The sequence below is a fragment of the Mesoplodon mirus genome (assembly GCF_964341445.2).
Source record: "Mesoplodon mirus genome assembly, chromosome: 8".
Classification (NCBI taxonomy): Eukaryota; Metazoa; Chordata; class Mammalia; order Artiodactyla; family Ziphiidae; genus Mesoplodon; species Mesoplodon mirus.
Genome location: NC_138984.1, coordinates 86,697,623 through 86,718,103, shown reverse-complemented (window position 1 = coordinate 86,718,103; position 20,481 = coordinate 86,697,623). Strand labels below are relative to the sequence as shown.

Sequence of the window (20,481 nt, the reverse complement as noted above, 5' to 3'; positions counted from 1 at the left end):
TCTCTGAGTATGATATCTGATTTGGCCATCTTGAGAGAGAACACCAAAGGAAACCCAACCTAGACACAACTGATTGTGTTTGGGGGTAGCACTGGACCTGCTCTTTTTTCTTTGTGCATAAAACAAAATGTCTCTGCCCTCCATCTTCACTACTCAGAGAGCAGGGCAATACCTTGCTCTCTGCTAACCCCACAATAATCACATCATAGATATTTACCACCCTGACCCTTGCCTGTCCCTCCCTGTCATAGCTGGCTGCTCACACCAGCCATGATGACATGATTGTAGCTCCAAAAGTGGACATTAGGGAGGATAACACCCTAAGATTCTCAACATTCAATTACACGCTCCCCAGCCCTGATGTTCCAGACTGCAGCACTCCCATCGGCATGATCTGTAACTGATTTATGAAGCAAACCCCACTGTTTCTGGCTTTTATTCAGCCCCAAATACAAAGGAATGAGTAAAAGCTGTTTTCTCTGCAGCAGTATCTTGCCTCCTTGGCAGGTGGAGGATGATGTATGGAAGAGCTGGCATCTCCTCCTCCTCCTTGGAAAGGGATTCAGCACACACAGTCCTGTCAGCCAACACACCAGCCAGCTGACTCTCCGGGGGCCGCGGAAGGCCAAGCGGCAAGGCTGGCCCCAGCTGCCAGTTCCAGGAGAATAAGCCACTGAGTTCGTTCTGCCCTCTCCTGGAGCCCAAATCCCCGGGCAGCCTCAGCCTCCATAGCCCACGGTCTATGCTCCACATTCCCAAAAAACCTCTCCCATCGTTATGTGTAATCAGGTACATTAAAATGTCACTGGAGCTTTCTCTTAATGCCCTTTCTAAAAGCCTGTCTGTCCCACTAAAGCCTCCCTTTAATCTACCCATGTTTCCTCTATAGAACACATACATTCGCACCTTCTGATAGGCACATATCTATCAACAGGCTATCAATAGAGAAGCTTTCCTCCAAATGCTGAAACTTTAGAATGTCGTCTGTGTTGTCTTCCTCGTGTTCTTACAGAGTCAGTGCTCCGAGGACTCAGGAGCCCTCTGTGCACGGAGAGGCTGCTCGCACTCGGCCTCTCAGGCACGTCTCACTGTCTGGCCCAGTAGTGGCCCCTGAGGTCTTTACACAGGGGCCTGGGGCTGCAGTCTGACTGGGGGAACGGGGACTCGTCTAAAGCTGGCTCTGTGCAGCAAGCACACTGTTTACTTAGATTTAATGTTGACGTGCCGAAGTTTAGAGTTGGAGCTCGCGAAATCATGAGGAGCCCGAAAACCCCACCTCCACCTTGGAGCTGCAGGCTTAATAGCCCAAGTGTAGCCATTGATTACGGTGCCAAGATACCCCAGAGTCCTTCTAGAAGTAGCTTCAGAGGCCAGCCGACCAGCTTTCTGCTGTCAAAAAGGAGGCATGTAAAACAGCCCATTTCCCTAGCACGTGGCAAGGCTTAAGTGAGAAGATCATTCTGACAAACATGGTGGCATGGGGTAGACAGAACTCCTGTGTGGTTGGGGCAGTAAGCACTGCCATTAATTTAGCATTTACCAAGTAATACACACTATCTAAAAAGCCTTGACTATACTATCTCATTTAACACTCACCACAACCTTGTGGGGTAAATATCACTACCCACCCCATTTTAGAGATGAGGAAACTGAGCCCCAGTCCCAAGATCCAACAACGAGCAAGCAGTGGTCCCACGCTTTGAACCCAGTTCTGTCTGACTATAAACTTCCCTTGCTGCTGCAGCCTGCCATATCTCCCAATTACATTATCTTCACACTGGATTTCTGATTTCCCTCCCCGTTATCAGCCCTCACAACAACAACAAGATAGTTTGGTGCCACCCCTCAGCAAGAAGCACGAGAGTCATTTCCCAGGTTAGGAATGTAGGATAAACAGCTCACTGCATCAGCAGATGACGTGGGGCCAGGCCATCAGAGGATGGCCAAAGCCAGTGGAGGCTGTCCTCTGAGAAGGAAAGGCGGGTTTGAGAAGGGGATATTTTCATTACCCAGTGAGGAAAGAATGCAGAGGTACTTTTTTAATCAGGGGATCTGCCCCTTTCTGGTTCCAAACAGCTTTCTGCTACTTAGCAGACTTGCTGGGGAGGGAACTCCTTGGTGTCACTTTGTCATCACAAGCCACCACAAAAAATCTCCAGGAAATGACCCCATTATCTTCCTGGCATTTGCTACTTCACTCTAGCTCAGGTATTTTTCAGTGTATGTCCCATGCAGTATTTGCACATACTTATTCTAAAAAATTATTTGTTGCTTATCTGAAATTCAAATTTAACCAGGGTCTTATATTTTACCTGTATTTCGCACAGTGCTCCCAATATAGCACTACTCTCTTCAAAAAAATAAGCATGCTAATAAAGGTCAGAAGCTGTCACACAGATGGTGATTGGGACCTAACCAAGCCAGCTAGGCCCTGAATTAAGACCCAGAGAATTCTTAGTGCACCCACCCCTGGAGCCCTCCCTTGGAGCTTCATGAGAGTATCTTCCAACCAGGAAAGGCCTAAGCTAAGCAGTTGGATCCCTAAATACCCCAAGAAAGGTAGATGAGTCAACAGTACATTGATCTCTTTGGGTGCAAATACACAGTTCCTTTCTCCTCAGTTCCTGTTCAGGGTAAGTGTCCATGTAACACTCTCCTCTGCTAGCGACAGGGAAACCCCTTCCCTCTCCCACGCTAGCACATTTTTAACAAAGCAGCTAAGATCTCCCCAGCGGAAACTCCTCTTTGACAAAGATTTGCTTGGAGGAGCAGCAGCGAAGAATGGCAGTTACGTAGCAAAAACAAATTACACTAGATGCCAGAGCAAGTTCACACTCGTAGCCACCAGCTCTGTCCAGTGTTTTCATTTTTCAAGCACAAGCATGTTGTTGAAATCTAGATGCCATTTCAAAACAAGATCCCGAAAGAACAGCAAGGGGGTTTCACTGGCACGGTATTCTCTCCCTTCTATCCTGCTCTCCAGCGAAACAAACGTCAATGTTTCCACATCACCTTCTACAGAAAGTCTGTTCTGTTCTCCCTGAGAAATCCAAGGCCCAGCCGACCAGGAGAGCAGCCTCCCCAAGTTCCTGCTGTAGTCCTGAAATTCTATTTTGTGTGTGGCCTCTCGCGCCTGGCTCTTATCACAAAGTCATCCGGGCCACACACCCACAAAAGACGGCACCTGATTTGGCAAGAGCTTAGGACCAACAGCCTGAACCCGGCTTCCTCTGGACAAGCCCAATCCCCTCCCCCGTTGCCAGGCTACCCGCACCTGGGACAGGCAGTCCCTTCCAGTTTCCTAACAGCCTGTTTCAGTGTGTCTGAGCTACAGGCCTGGGGGAAGATCCGGGTGACCTGTGACCTTGGCTAACCCTAGAGCAGTTTCAGTTACTCTTCTCTGGGTCTAGGACCAGTGATTCCTGTCGGGGGTGGGGAGCCTGCCCCTCAAGAGAAGCCTAATGATACTGTCCAGCAGGATGTTTTATTCAAAAAAGCAAAATTAATAGTATGCCATTTTATATTGGAAAATTATTTCTTATTTTTGCAACACAAACTACAGAAAAGAAAGTGCAAACATTTACAGAAATAAATCTTTCACATTTTGTAGTAAGAATAATAGCTAATATTTGAGAGCAGCCTAACACCAGGCGTTATGCAGAGCATTTTAAATGCATTATTTGGTTGATTCCCCAGCCATCCCATGAGACAGTACTATCATCATCCCCTCAGCCCCTCGGCCAAGTAGGGAGACAGAAGCACGTCCCAGTGAGGGCCAGGGCTGCAACTTAGATCCCAACACCTCACCAGAGTAAACCCTCACCATCACTCCACATCATATCCAAGGACCAGCTTATGTTTAGCCATCGCCTCAGATACCACTGGCTTTCTCCCCTGCCACAGAGACCTGAGACTACACTGAGAATCAGGAAAAACAACTATAAAATTAGTTATTGGGACTTCCCTGGTGGTCCAGTGGTAACGAATCCGCCTTACAATGCAGGGGATGTGGGTTCGATCCCTGGTCAGGGAACTAAGATCCCACATGCTGCAGGGTAACTAAGCCTGCGCACCACAACTACTGAGTTCGCGGGCCTCAACTAAAGAGCCTGTGTGCTGCAAACTACAGAGCCCCTGTGCTCTGGAGCCCGCACGCCACAACTAGAGAGAGAAAACCCGCATGCCACAACTAGAGAGAAGCTCAGGCACTGCAACGAAGGGCCTGCGCGCTGCAATGAAAGATCCCGCACGCCTCAGCGAAGATCCCACGTGCTGCAACTAAGACCCGATGCAGCTAAAAATAAAATAATATAAAAATAAATATTTTTTAAAAATCAGTTATTACCTTGCCATTTCCAACAGCCTAGTAGACTATACACATGCTACAGAGTGTCAGCAGGACAAAACTAATAAAATCATATGTAGACCTGGCTCTTTCTTGTTAAATTCTTGCCAAGGAAGAAAATCTTCAGGGAAGTCCAGGAAAAAATCGAGTTTGGCTGAATATCTTCAGCCACTGAAAGAAATCAGTATGTCACAGTATTTGATTAGTGCCTTGAATGCAGCAGGTACTAAAGCAATGTTATTCTGTTGAAATTGGGACAACTTTATAGGAAGGATGACTTCTCTCTCCCTATCCCCCACCTTAAGATGAACCTTAAAATGTCATTCATTCACTAGACAGACATTAATTGAGTTCTGCCATGATGAGGCATCACTGGGCGTGGTGATAAACCCAAGATGAAGTAGGTGCCATTCCTGTAATTGAGAGCATTATAATTTGTTGGGGAAAGCTATATACTTTTTAAAGACAAATACATGTGTATTAGTTTTCTATTGCTATGTTAACAAATTACCGAAAGCTGATTGTCTCACAGTTTTGTAGGTTAGAAGTCCAGGCACAGAGCGGCTGGGATCTCTGTTCAGATCTCACTGGGCTGAAATCAAGGTGGGCTGAGCTTCTCATCTGGGGCTCAGGGTCCTCTTCCAAGCTCATTCAAGTGTGGGAAGAATTCTTTTCCTTGCAGTTATAGGACTGAGCTTCCCATCTCCTCCATGACTGTCAGCCAGGCTGCTCTTCCCTCCTAAAGGCCACCTCCCTCCCTTGCCACATGGCCTCCACCTTCAAGCCAGCAATGGCATGTAGAATCCTTTTGCTTTGAAACTCTGACTTTCTCCTCTGGAACCAGCCAGAGAAAACTCTCTGCTTTTAAAGGGCCCACTGGATTAGGTCAAGTCCAATAGGCTAATCTCCCTTTTGTCATATCACGTAGCATAACCATGGTATCTCATCATATTCACAGGTTCTGCCCACATTCAAGGAGAGGAGATGAGATAAGTGTGTGGGTCACTGGGGGTCATCTTAGAATTCTGCGTGCCACAATATGCATGTAAAAATACTGTGTTTTCAACCATTGTCGACAGTGGTCCCCCCCAACCCTTGGTGTCATCAGAACATGGGGGGAAGCAAGGATGCTTAATATCATATAGTAGTCAAAGAATAACTGTCCTGGATGAAATACCCAAAGGACGCTCACTGAGAAACACTAAACTAAATAAAACAGAAAGAGCCTTAAAATTTGATGGAATGTCAGAGCCCTTCTTTGAGTAGCAAAAGGTCCATTAAAGACTGATATGGCTCCTCTTTTATACTGGTAGATTCCCCCAAACCAGGTGAAGATAGAAATTAAATGGATAGAAACTGTGCTATGCCACATAACGATGGAAGCCCAGTACCTTCCCGAAACAGGACTAGGCTCCTAGCTAAAGGAGGAAGTATTTCTTTTCTTAATGTGATTTCTGACTTAATTATTCACCACCCTCTTCCTGTCTGTCCTTGGACGATGCTCAAATTTAACAGGTCAACCAATGCAGTGACCAAGCTGACTACTGTTCTCAATGGTGGCTATACTGAGGGAAAACTTGATCTTAAGTTTCACCCCTCTGGTTTAGCACACTGTTATGGAGACCAGGGGACAGAGGAAGGTTATCGTGAGAATGAGGGTCTTTCCTCTGGAAGGAGAGAAATTTGGGGAGCAGAGGGCAGGGGAGTAAGGTCCTTCCCACCTGGAGGTTGTCAAGCATTTGAGCAGGGTCCTGAAGGATCGGAAGCTTTGCATTTTTGAGATAAGGCAGGGAGAAGCTCAGCAGTGAAGAGGAGGAGAGTAGGGCAGTGAAAGGGCAGTGAAACTAGAGCAGGTTACTTCTTTAGAAGGAGGAAGCTAAAGTATGTTTGGAAGCTGAGAAGGACTCAGTGGAAAAGAATAGAATGAAGACCAGATGAATGATACAATCGAAAAAGGAACCTGCAAGGTTTCAGAAAAGTCGGTGGGGGCGGTGGGGGTGGGGGTGGGGGGGTGGGGGCGTATAAGATGCAATGGGAAAGTATTAACTATGGACACTTCTGCTTCTGTGATATGAGGAAGGAAGAAAGGATGGGTGAAAACACAGAGATGCTGAAGTGGGTAGGAAGAGGGGAGTTAGGTCAGGTGGTCTCAGTCTCAGTAACTGTAAGTCCTCTGCCAGTGAGAGTTTTTAAAGTGCAGTATACCTTACATATTTAAAAAATGCCCAATGCTTCCCCTAATTTTAGCTATCCCTGCCATGGGGGTTAGGGGAGGAAGGCTTTGGGAAATACTAATGTTAGAAATTAAAAGGAATAAAAGCATCCATGACTAAGGAAGGGAGCCAACATTTGCTGAGTTATTAATGTTAAAACATAACATTTAACCAAAAAGAAATGGAAATAGAACAGAAGTGTTTCTTAAGGGCACAGGAGAAAGATGTGCAAGGTAGCCAAAGTCCAAAGGTTCCTAAAAGAGAGACACCGGATACCAGCTCTTCTATCCCGCAAACCTTTCTGGAAGGAAAGTATGTCTTCACAGTTGAAGGGGGTAGGGAGTGCCCCTGCCAATGACCTGATGGATGGGAAAAAGTTCTGTTTACCCATTTTTCTTCCTATCTGTCTATAACCAGCCAGGTGTTTACAGAAAGAGAGAAAAGTCATTGCCCCTATACTTACTAATATGCTAGCTCAATAAACAGGGGGGTTATATTCCATTCACACTTTGAAGGAAAAGTTACAATTGCTAGAGAAGAACTAGCTACTTAGTCTCATGTAAAAAGAATAATTTTGTAATGTACCAAGGCTATCTGAATTGAGTAAGGGGTCTGGGGAAATTTTGCCTGATGAAATCAGATTTTCCTAAGTGAGCAGCTACAGCAGAAGGAGGGTAAATGTTTTACCCAGTTCTGGTCAATAATGAGTCCAGTCTCCATTTTTGTAAAGAGATCGTACAACCTTACCATCCCGAATACAACCTTGGCCTCAAATCTTCAGCTCTGTCTGACAAGCTAGATCTTACCGCAGCTTGGGAATAGAGCTTTGCTTCTTAATATTTTTTTAATACATCAAAAACACTTCAGTTTAACTGATTTGGGTCAGCTGTGAGCCATTATTCAGTGGGAACTGATGGGTAAAGATGACATATATGCAAATGATGGGAAAATTTTTGATGCACCAAATTTAAGAGAAAGAGTGATATATATGCAGTGCTGTTATACTACAAATATTATAAGTAATCAAAACGGTTTGACATACTGTGTACATTTCAAACAAGGTTTGTTGTATCAGTCAAACCATGTAAAAAGCGTGATGTGCAATTTGAAACAGGGGCCAAGATTTAGCAGAAAATGATGAGATCAAACAGCAATTTAGGAAAAGAGAGAGAGAGGGAGAAATAGATTGTTTTGATTCCATTTCTATGGTTATCTAAGCAAAATCCAGGCCAGCTTTTTACAAAAACCTACCTAAGGTAAGTCACAATGAAGGGCTGGCTGGCAAGCCTTTAACATACCCTAGAGAAATGTATTATGGTTCAGGAATATTTTTAAAATGTACTACTCAGCAAGAATACCGTAGCTCTCCTATAGATTAGGAAATTGACCATGTTCAAGGCCATTAAGGACAGCCCAGAGCAAAATACAAGAGAGTAAATCCTGGTACTGTTAGGCTTGGAGATATCCTCCTTCAAAAAAAAAGACAGATGAAAAAAGAAAAATACATTTTTTATTTGTACTTTAGCCCTGGAGCAAATACCAATGTAGTTTGCTCCATCCCTGCCTCCCTGTGTTGGGTTAGGTAGTTACAAAGAGTTGCCACCTGGATGGGGTGTAAGTGCTGAGGCTCAGAGAGAGACAGAGTCAAGAGCAAAGGATGACAGTGCCCATCAGAGCAAGGACAGGGTGACCAACTGTCCTGTTTGCCCAAGACTGAGGTGCTTCTCGATACTCGAGACACTCAGTGTTAAAAGCAGAAGAGTCCCGGGCAAACTGGGACGACTGGTCACCCTAGCAGGCATGCAGGAAACTGCAGGAGTGGCTCCTGGGTGGAACTTCACCACCCCAGGCTGTTGGAGAACTGGGACTGTCGTACCCGGCTTGGTCCCCAGGCGCGTACACCATGGTTTGGCTCCCTGAGGGACTGTACTCAACTGTCCCCCTTCCTTCCCTGGCAGGTACCATGGAGCATTCAAGGCACACAAACACACAGACAGAGACATACAGACACAGACACACACATACACGTTGTATATCTTTGCTATAAATATACTTACATGCTAGAAAATAAAATAGTAAGTTACAAGATTTAGAAAAGTAAGGGAAAGCAAAAGGAACACAGCATTTCATTTCCTAGGCTCTGAATCATATTTATTTCGATTAAAAATTTTTCTAATTACAAGTAATATCCTCATTACAGAAAAAAAAAAAGTACACAGAAAAGAAAAAAAGAAAGGAGCCAACTCCCATTCTATTCAGGGACAACCACTCAATACCTAGATGGACTTCCCGCTCTACCCGTGGTCCTCAACCTTGGCAACATACTGTAATAACCTGGGAAGCTTTTTAAAAATAGTGAAACCTGGGACACCCCCAGAGATTCTGAATTCATTGGTCTGGAGAAGTCTGATTTATTTCATTGGTCTGGTCTGATTTTATTGGTCCGGCATCAGTATTTTTTAAAGTTTCCTCCAGGGATTCTAAGACTCCGGGAAAGCTGGGAACCACTGCTCCAGGCCCTTTTCAAAGTGTCAGTCCCCTCACACACACAGACCCATACACACAAACACACACACGTTTATATCATACCTAGCATGCCTTTTAAAATTTCCTGCTTTTTTCACTCAGCAGTATATAGTGAATAGATTCTCATGTCAATAAATCATTTTGCAACACTTTAAGTGGTAGCATGGTATCCCAATGTATGGCTTAATTCATTTAACAAATTCCTATTTTTGAATATTTTTACTGTTTCCAGATTTTGCTCTCATACCTGCACTGGGAATAATAATTAAAATTCTGGACTCTGGAGTTGGACTGCTTTGGTCTGAGTCCCAGACACTGCCCTCACTAGCTGCGAGTTGACCTCAGGCAAGTCACTTAAACTCTCTGGGCCTCAGATTCCCCATCTGTTAAATGGGGTAATAGTGATGCCTATCTCTTAAATGAGATAATACATATAAGGCACTAACCATGAGCTTAAAAAGCATTAGATATTATATAACTATTAACCTTTGGCCATTTCCTAAATTATTTTCTTAGGATAAATACCCAGAAGTTCAATCTTGAATCTAACAGTATGCATAATTTTGAGGCTTGTGATATGATTTCCACACTACCCTCCCACAAAAGTGTGAGTATCGTGCAATTACCAAAGTGTCTACTCTTGAGTAAAGGTGCCTCCACCCATTTTCTCCACCCCTTACTCATGTTGCACCAGTTTTATGTCTTAAGTTCAGAATTGTAGGGACTTCCCTGGTGGTCCAGTGGTTAAGAATCCGTCTTGCAATGCAGGGGATGCCAGTTCAATCCCTGGTCGGGGAATTAAGATCCCACATGCTGTGGGACAACTAAGTCCGCGTGCCACAGCTAGAAAGAAGCCCATGCACTGCAACTAAGAGCCTGTGCCGTGGAGAAATATCCCGTGTGCTGCAACTAAGACCCAACACAGCCAAAAAATAAATTAATTAATTTTAAAAAAAGTTCATGATTGTAATTATGATGCATGAACATGATAGAATGATCTGTAAAATTTGAAAATTAAGCATAACATTGACCTAAGAACTGGATTTGAAAAAGCTAATAATATCTGTAATTTATTTATAATTTATCTCCTAACTGCCTGGCAAAAAATGAGGTACTCAGGGGAAAAATAACAAAAACAAAAACAAAAACATGATACAAGACAGCTAAAATAAACATTTCAGGAAAAAAATCTTACTCTTTGAAAAAGAAAGGGAAAGATATGAGATGGTCATGAATTTCAGCTCTGAGCTTCCTAGCAACAAAAGTAAAGACAGAAACACATTTCCCACTCCAAAATAAAAAGGAAGCACATTAACTTTATCTAGAAATAGATGTCTTCCTGTTACTAAATTCTAAAAAGAATCACCATGCATTTCCCTATGTAAAAGCCACCAAATAACATAACAAACAATACAGTTTGGCCCAAATTTGCTGAAGATGTTAAAACTTTTTCATGTGACCAGTTCTCATATAGATCCTTGAAAAAATATGAGAACCTAAGACCTGGTTGTAGTTCAGTGAAGACAGAGCTTTTGGTTCTAACTTATACCACATATGTTGTTTGGTGTTTCTCAAGTGTGAGTTAAACTGTGGTGGTCATTAGTGCTGTTAACCAAATATTTCTGGTTTTCCCATTTTCAGACACATGGTAAGATTGCATAGCTCTGCCCCCTTAAACTAGGTGAAACCATGTGACATTCTGTGGCCAATGAAATGTGAGCATCAGTAATACATGGAAGTCTCAAGTGGAAGCTTTAAATGCCAGGGCACATTTTGTCACAACATGCATACTGTTGTGGTCATTAGGGTGCTCGACAACAGGTTCTTAGATATGATACCCAAAGCACAAGCAACCAAAGAAAAAAATAGATAAATTGGAATTCATAAAAATTAAAAACTTCTGTGCATCAAAGAATACTATCGAGGCTTCCTTGGTGGTGCAGTGGTTAAGAATCCATCTGCCAATGCAGGGACACAGGTTCGAGCCCTGGTGCAGCAAGATCCCACATGCCACAGAGCAACTAAACCCGTGTGCCACAACTACTGAGCCTGCACTCTAGAGCCCACAAGCCACAACTACTGAGCCTGCATGCCTAGAGGCCATGCTCCGCAACAAGAGAAGCCACCACAATGAGAAGCCTGTGCACCACAACAAAGAGTAGCCCCCGCTTACCACAACTAGAGAAAGCCCACGGGCAGCAACGAAGACCCAATGTGGCCAAAAATAAATACATAAATAAATTTAAAAAAAAAGAATACTATCAAGAAAGTGATAAGACAACCCACAGAAAGAGAAGAAATATTTGCAAATCATATATCTGATAAAGGTCTAGTATCCAGAATATATAAAGAACTCTTACAACTCAACAATAAAAAGACAAATAACCCAATCAAAAAGAGAGGATTTGAAGACACATTTCTCCAAAGGAGATACACAAATGGCCAATAAGCACATGAAAAGATGCTCAAAATCATTAGTCATCAGGGAAACGCAAATCAAAACTGCTTCATACTTACTAGGATGGCTATAATAAAAAAGATAGACAATAACAAGTATTGAGGAGGATATGGAGAAATTGGAACAATTGTACACTGTTGGTAGGAATGCAAAGTGGTGCGGCCACTGTGGCAAATAGTTTGGCAGTTCCTCAAAAGGTTAAAATAGCGTTACCTATCTTATGACCCAGAAATTTCACTCCTAGGTATATACCCAAGAAAATTAAAGACATATGTTCACTCAAATCTTATACATGAATGTTCATAGCAGTATTATTCACAATAGCCAAAAGGTGGAAATAACCCATGTCCATTAATTGACGAATGGATAAACAAAATGTGGTTTATCCATCCAGTGGGATATTATTCAGCAATAAAAAGGAATGAAGTTCTGATAAATGCTACAATATGGATGAAAACATTATGCTAAGTAAAAGAAGCCAGACGCAGAGGCCATATACTGTGTGATTCCATTTATATGAAATGTCCAAATTAGGTAAATCCATAGAGACAGAAAGCAGATTAGTGGCTGCCAGGGGCTGACGGGTAGGGAAAATGGGAAGTGACTGCTAATGGGTACAGAGTTTCTTTTGGGGGTGATGAAAATGTTTTGGAATTAGGTAGTAGTGATGGTTGCATAACCATATGAATATACTAAAAACCACAGGATTGTATTCTTTTAAATGTGTGAATTATATCTCAATTTTAAAAAATAATTTTTAAAAGAATGCTAATGTCAAAACAAAACCTCAGTCAGCCTGGGTCCCTGAGTCTAGTTGAGGTCAATTAGCAAAACTCCCTAAACTTCTGTTGAGTTAATAACTGAGTTTAGGGACTTCCCTGGTGGCGCAGTGGTTAAGACTCCGTGCTCCCAATGAAGGGGGCCCGGGTTTGATCCCTGGTCAGGGAACTAGATCCCACATACATGCCACAACTAAGAGTTCACATGTCACAACTAAGGAGCCGGTGAGCCACAACTAAGGAGCACACGTGCCGCAACTAAAGAAGCCAGTGAGCTGCAACTAAGGAGCCAACAAGCCGCAACTAAGGAGCCTGCCAGACACAACTAAGACCTGGTGTAACCAAATAAATAAATAAAAGTAAATATTTTTTTAAGTTTATTTTTTTAATATTGTTGCATAAGTGTGCCTATCCTTATTGATATGAAAACAAATTCCTTTTAAAGGTAATGAATTTGTACAGACCCCAAAGTTAATATAAATTACTTTCATTATTATGTTACTTAGATATATATAAATATAAATTTCAGTTTAAGGTCCTTGGGCTTATATATACAAACAACTATAAAGCCAAAACAAGGTTATAAACTAAACAGGTACAAAACTACAAAACCAATAATATTCAAGTTACCAGCACTAAATCAGATGGGAGATGACACTGTTTGCTTCAACTAAATCACACCTGAATAGGTATTGACTGCAAGGGTCTCAAGTCTGACATGCAGGTAGTGTCATACCTCATGACACCTCAATTTTCTATCACTTTTCTAGGTTCAAACTCCTAAACAATTCACCCAGTCTTCACTTAGCACAAATGCATCTCATTAACCTGTGGCAAAGGAATTCTACTCTATACCAACACAAAAACTAATACAGACACAAATTATGGACAAAGATATAGTATGGCAGTATTTGTATACAAACAGATCATTTAGGCTACTTAGAATACATTTATATTGTGTTTTTTGGATTTTTTTTCAAAATAAAACATTTCATTTTTATTCTCTTAGCAAAATCTCACGAAGCTCTAAGATATACAGCCTCTAGATAGTTACAATGCATATCTAAGGAAGAATTTCACTAGCCCCAGTTTGTTGCGTCTTCCATACGTACAAAAGTACTAAAATCATTAACTTGAGATATCTGTTCTTTGTGATTAGTAGTAATCTTATACTTGACATGTATTTCCCAGCCAAAAAAATTCATATACATACTGGCTCCTCCCCTACTGCTTCCAAGCAGTCCCCTCAGAGCTACTGAGAGGCTGTTTCCCAGGCTATAGTCCTCATAAGGTCCCTGAATAAAATGTAACTCACAACTCTTAACATTGTGCATTTTTTTCAGTCAACATCCGTAATAATACATTTGCTGACCAATAGAAGCTCCATGGCTCTCACTTTGAGAAACACTGTTGTAGCCTAGACCACTGGTTTTCAAATTTGAGCATGCATCAGAATCACCTGGAAGGGCTTGTTAAAACACTGATTGCTGGGCCCTACCTTCAGAGTTTCTAATTCAGTAGGTCTGAGGTGAGGTCCAAGAATCGGCATCTCTGAAACTTCCCTAAGTGATACTGATGCTCCAGGGAGCACAGTATCTTTCAAATATCAGGTGACTCTCTGGTAGCCATCAATTCAAGACAGGTTTCTAGCAGCAATCAATTCAAGGATACATTCTCCTCTGATGCCTGAAATCAGCATCCTGTAGGGCTGACCGGAGAGACAGCCATCAGCTTTGATCACCAAACAGGATGAAAAGTTAGCCTCCAGTAATGAGAACTGTGATAGTTAATTTTATGTGCAACCAGACTGGGCCACAGGGTGCCCAGACATTTGGCCAAACATTATTCTGGCTGTGTCTGTGAGGGTGTTTTGGGATGAGATCAACATTCCAATCAGGAGACTGATTAAAACAGGTTGCTCTTCCTAACATGGGTGGGCTTCATCCAATCGGTTGACGGCCTGAATAGAACAAAAAGGCTGACCCTCCCACTAGTAAGGAAGAACTGCCTGACTGCCTTCCGCTGGGACATCCTTTTTTTCCCTGCCTTTGGACTCAAACAGAAACATCCACTCTTTCTAGGTCTCAAGCCAGACAGCGTTTGGACTGGGAACTACACCATCTCTCTCCTGGGTCTCCAGCTTGCTGACATGTCAGCCTCCATCATCATGTGGGCCAATTCCTTAAAATAAATCTTTCTCTATCTGTATCCATCCTATTGGGTATGTTTCTCTGGAGAACCCTAATATAAAAACTAATGAGCCTTTCTTGGATTTTCACACAAACTGAGCCCAGAGGTAGAAGGAGGAAATTCTCATTAATAAACCTTCGTGATCCATCCACCTCCAGTCAAAGGTTTCTATAGCAACCTGAGTTTCAAAGCGAGGCTCGGGCCACATTTTCACAAACTGAAATGGAATAGATGGAATAGATGAGTGGACATAAGTAACCCCTTGTGATCAACCGAGAAAACGAGGAATAATAAAAGACTAGCACCAGTGCCTGAGTTGAATTAATTTACCAAGATTTAGGACTATGAAACACTGGGCACACACACTTACTCTGCCACAGAGATTACCTAATTTCTTAAGGTCAAAGCAACGCTTCCACATCATTACCATTTCATACATGAAAAGATTTTTCTTCCTTTGCCTTAATTACTTCTAACTCATTCTGAGAGGCCACATAGTAGTGTATTAAGAGTGTGAGCTCTGCAGTCTTATATTCTGAATACCAATTTCATCATTTGCTAGTTGTGATGACCTTGGACAAGCTATTTAACCTATATAAGCCGCAGTTTACTCTTCTGTTCACTAGGAATAATAATCTAACCTGTCTCCGGATCTAACCAATAAAACAAACTACTTTTAAGTATTTATAATAGAAAGGGCTCCATGCGGGGAATTATTTCCACAGACGACGGAGGACTTGAGATGGGGAGGAAGCTGCTACTACCCTGGGGTGGAAGACAAAGAGAGGAGATGAAGTTATGGAAGTCCAGGGTCAGCTGAGGAAGCTGGGACGCTGAGGGCTTGTCTGCAGCTGCTGCCAGAGCAGCCTCCTGAGGCAGAGGCGGTGGCGGGTGGGGGGACGGGTCTCCCTGGCTTCTCCAACCCTCTCACCTTTCAGTCCTACGGACGCCTTCCACTGGACACACCATCCAGATGCAGCCCGGGAAACATGCCCTAGAGCTGGCTGTCCTGTGGCACCGAGCAGGGGCTCCATCTGAGGGCCAGCGGTCCCAGAGCCAGCACCGCACGGCAAGGAGTAAGGGACAGCAGGTGTAAAGTCCCCGGTCCGCTGCATATGGCAGAGCCCTTGAAGCTGTGTATTTTAAATTGGGGCTGTGGTGTCTCACTCGCCTCTTCCTCCTCACGGTCTCTCTTTGTCTTCCTACTTTCTCATCACCCGGTTCTTTCCTCCGACTTCCTCGCCCACACTCAACAGCGGAGAGCAAGTCGGCTGGCCTCCCAGTGAAACTACAGACTCTATGAAACCCGAGGGATGGTGGTGTCAAGCTTTAGCTGCCAGATCCCATGATGTCCTCCTCTTCTCAGAGCCTGAATCTATCTCCTGCCTTCGCACACCAGGTCACAGAGGCATGACCACACAGCAAGCGTGGCGCCAGCACAAGCAAGACAGCAGGACGTGCCGGCCCTTTATCCTGAAGATGTCCCTCGCCCAGACCCACCCCCAGTGGCCATGTGAGCTTGTGCAGTCTGCTGCAGAGTCAGCTCCTTCAAACACCCCGGCTAAGTCTGCTGATCAGACGGAGATGGAGACAGATGACCTCGAAGTCCCCTTCCACCCCATCATCCTACAACACTACTGATGAAGTTAATTCCTATACAGGGACCCACAGGACGGAGGCCACCCCCCACAGCCCACATCACAAATATAAACCAAAGTCAGCCTGCACTTAGGGGAAACACCTGTCAAGGTACCTTGTCTAACACCAATCCTCCAACTCAGCTTTAGCTAGCTCAACTTACCCTAGAAAATAGGAGCTGCTAGCCTTATAAGAAAGTTCCCAACCTCCTAGCCAATCATGTGCTGTTTCTGTGTTGCCTCTTCTAATATACTATAAAACTCGTTCTTGCCGAAAGTCCCTCCGGAAGAGTGCTCCACTGCTTGTGAGGCACTGTGCTCCCCTAATCCATGGATTGAGTAAAGGGCAGAAACCTCACTAATAAACTGTTTTAGTCATTTGACACTACTATGGTTTCCATTTGTGTAAGGCTGGATTGTGGCATAGTCCCTGCCTGCCTGTGTTATGTTTAGACAGAGGTAAAAGTCCCAAAATTCTTGAGCCCTGGTGCCAAGAGTGGTTTTCTGTTATAGGACAGGCATTTAAGAACAAAGGACCCCAAGGCTTATCCTAGGAGCCCCACAGAATATAACATTCTCAAATCAACCCTCCTTATAAATAAATTATTTGTAGATTTGTAGATTAAAATAATTCAGAATTATGAAGGGAAAATTAGGGGAAGAAAAATTATCCCATTGCACAAGGCCTATAATGAAACTTCTGTGCCCATTTATATCTTTACCATTCTCAAAACCCTTGTACATTTTTCCTTCATATTTCTTCCCTGGGGTGTATAAAAGTATCATTCCTCTGACATGGTCCTTTAACACTTAAAACCCAGATGTGAACTGAGTCCATCAGCTTGACCAACCCATACCAGACTTTTTTTTTTTTAACATCTTTATTGGAGTATAAATGCTTCACAATGGTGTGTTAGTTACTGCTTTATAACAAAGTGAATCAGCCATACATATACATATATTCCCCATATCCCTTCCCTCTTGTGTCTCCCTCCCTCCCACCCTCCCTATCCCACCCCTCTAGGTGGTCACAAAGCAGCAAGCTGATTTCCCCGTGCTATGCGGCTGCTTCCCACTAGCTATCGGTTTTACATCTGCATACCAGACTTCTTGTTAAGTCCAGCTAGAAAGCAGTTGGCCAGAAACTCAACTTTTTGCTTTGTATCAGATTTGAGACAAGTCAGGTCACTATTTTCGACATTTCACCAGCCCTGATCTACTGGTGGTTCTCAAAGTGCGGTTCCCAAACCAGCAGCAGCATCACCTGAGAACTGGTTAGAAATGCAGAATTTCAGGCCTCGCCCAGCCCTACTAAAACAGAACCCACGGAGGGTGGGGCTCAGCAACTTGTGTTTTAACAAGCCCTTCAAGTGATTCTGATGTAGGTGAGGTCTGAGAACCTCTGTGCTAGAAAAACACACACAAAAACAAAAAACAGACCAATTCCAGTGAAACATATCACAGATTACTGGTCATTTTTCTAATGACCTGAACCTGAATTTAAATCCCAGATCTCCCCACAATCTGAAATCTACAGTCTTTCTAACACCTATTTTATTCAGTACTCATTGTATTGGGAAGGCTTTTATTATTAAGGGAGGGTAATTTCAAGCAAGAGGACAATGGAAATTAGAACACCGCTGCTATTGTCCTGTCAAAATGAACAAATTCCCCTCTACCAAACTGTCATTTTATGTTTGGGGGGAAAGGAAGGTTATATGCCTTTGCCAAACATGCCACCCTTTTGCTGGTAAACGCTTCTTTCCTATAACTGAGTGGACCTGCGCAAGTGCCCTTCTGTACCCACCAAGAAATAGCAGGCCCGACATGGGAATGGAGCCATATTTCCTTGCTCTTTTTTTCCAACCTTGTAAAAGCTCTTCATCCTTTCCAAGAAGAGGGGAGTTTTGGCAAAGAATTCTCCAGGGTGACAAAAAGCACTTTCTTTTCACTCTTTTGTTGGGCTGTTAGATTTGAAACCCTTTTGCCTTGAGAACAATACACTGCAGAGTTACTTTCCGTCACCGCCTTCCACGTGCTTTCTCTGGCCCTTAGGATAATAGGCCACCATTTTAACATCACAGACCCTGTGGCTGCAGTGAATCTAAGTGTAATGTAAGTCAGGCTCATGAGTACTATTAGTCCAACTCTTAGCTAGACTGCTCTAAGGGGTTTAATTTTTAAAAAGCAATGTGGCACTCTAGTTAGAAAGCCAGTGAGCAGGAAATGGACTCCCACATCAATAGAATGCTAACCACCCTGGTGGCACACAACCCAGAAGGTAATTTGTGAAATTGAGGAAGTCGGAGAAGATGAATAAATAACAGAAGAACCAACCAATTTCCTTTTACCTTTCTATGAAGACTATGATTGTAGGCTGTAATCTTCTTCTCATCATTAATGAAATAAGGGGAAGGGGGAGTTTAAAATATGTGGTAGTGTTAAATAACCCATAACTAAATGCATGGCAACATCAAAAATATACATCTCAGATGGAAATACAATGAGGGTCTCGAAATTTGATGTAAGGTTTTTTCCTAAATATAACTCCCTAAGGAAAACTATTTAAAAAAATCTCCCCTAAAACATAGGCAGAACACTCTATGACATAAATCACAGCAAGATCCTTTTTGACCCACCTCCTAGAGAAATGGAAACAAAACCAAAAATAAACAAATAGGACCTAATGAAACTTAAAAGCTTTTGCACAGGGCTTCCCTGGTGGCGCAGTGGTTGAGAGTCCGCCTGCCGATGCAGGGGACATGGGTTCGTGCCCCGGTCCGGGAAGATCCCACATGCCGCAGAGAAGCTGGGCCCATGAGCCATGGCCGCTGAGCCTGCGCATCCGGAGCATGTGCTCCGCAACAGGAGAGGCCACAACAGTGAGAGACCTGCATACTGCAAAAAAAAAAAAAAAAAAAAAGCTTTTGTACAGCAAAGGAAAACATAAACAAGACCAAAAGACAACTCTCAGAATGGGAGAAAATATTTGCCAATGAAGCAACTGACAAAGGATTAGTCTCCAAAATTTACAAGCAGCTCATGCAGCTCAATATCAAATAAACAAACAACCCAATCCAAAAATGGGCAGAAGACCTAAATAGACATTTCTCCAAAGAAGATATACAGATTGCCAACAAACACATGAAAGGATGCTCAACATCACTACTCATTAGAGAAATGCAAATCGAAACTGCAATGAGATATCACCTCAAACACGTCAGAATGGCCATCATCAAAAAATCTACAAACAATAAATGCTGGAGAGGGTGTGGAGAAAAGGGAACCCTCTTGCACTGCTGGTGGGAATGTAAATTGATGCAGCCACTATGGAGAACAGTATGGAGGTTCCTTAAAAAACTAAAAATAGACCTACCATATGACCCAGCAATCCCACTACTGGGCCTATACCCTGAGAAAACCATAATTCAAAAAGAATCACGTACCACAATGTTCATTACAGCACTGTTTACAATAGCCAGGTCATGGAAGCAAACTAAATGCCCATCAACAGATGAATGGATAAAGAAGTTGTGGTACATATATACAATGGAATATTACTCAGCCATAAAAAGGAACGAAATTGAGTCATTTGTTGAGACGTGGATGGATCTAGAGACTGTCATACAGAGTGAAGTAAGTCAGAAAGAGAAAAACAAATATCGTATATTAACGCGTGTCTGTGGAACCTAGAAAAATGGTACAGATGAACCGGTTTGCAGGGCAGAAGTTGAGATACAGATGTAGAGAACAAATGTATGGACACAAAGGGGGAAAAGCCGCAGGAGGGTGGGGATGGTGGTGTGATGAATTGGGCGATTGGGATTGACATGTATACACTGATGTGTATAAAACTGATGACAAATAAGAACCTGCTGTATAAAAAAATAAATAAAATAAAATTCAAAAAAGAAAAACTAATACTAAACTTTCTTTGGGTTATTTGTATGGAAGTATGTTAATATAAATGTTTCAGACATTACATGAAATTCCTAAAAATCTTATATGTTCTGGTATAATGTTATAAGTCATAATTCTAGTTATTATTTTAAAATGTGTATCTCAGAAATAACTAAATTTCATTGTCAATTGCATTATTATGAACTTTCATCAAATCTTTAACCATGGTCATTTTTAAGTCTTTTGTCATTTACAGACAGTTCTGGGTGTACTCTGATGCTTCTGCAAAAATGTTCCTATAAAAGGGTTTCATCTTCAAGGAATTCATGGAAAAGACTCTGACAAGTACAGGTTTCTGGTAACTGACTATATTGTGGAACTGAATGAATAAGCATTTTCAGAACTCTAATGGAAAACTGATGAATTCATAAAA

At 42.7% G+C, this 20,481-nt stretch overlaps 1 protein-coding gene across 2 annotated transcripts in view; it reads right to left on the bottom strand.

Annotated features, from left to right (window-relative positions):
- The window catches only part of LOC309809153 (uncharacterized protein), a 123,497-nt gene that overhangs the window by 24,649 nt on the left and 78,367 nt on the right, over window positions 1-20,481 (bottom strand). The window contains exon 4 of one of the 2 annotated variants that reach the window (XR_014294820.1): window positions 18,811-19,046. The exons of the other annotated variant lie outside the window; for it this stretch is intronic. The gene's annotated coding sequence lies outside the window, so the exon portion shown is untranslated. Of the gene's footprint in view, window positions 1-18,810; window positions 19,047-20,481 lie in introns of those variants that run through there. 2 annotated transcript variants of the gene reach the window in all.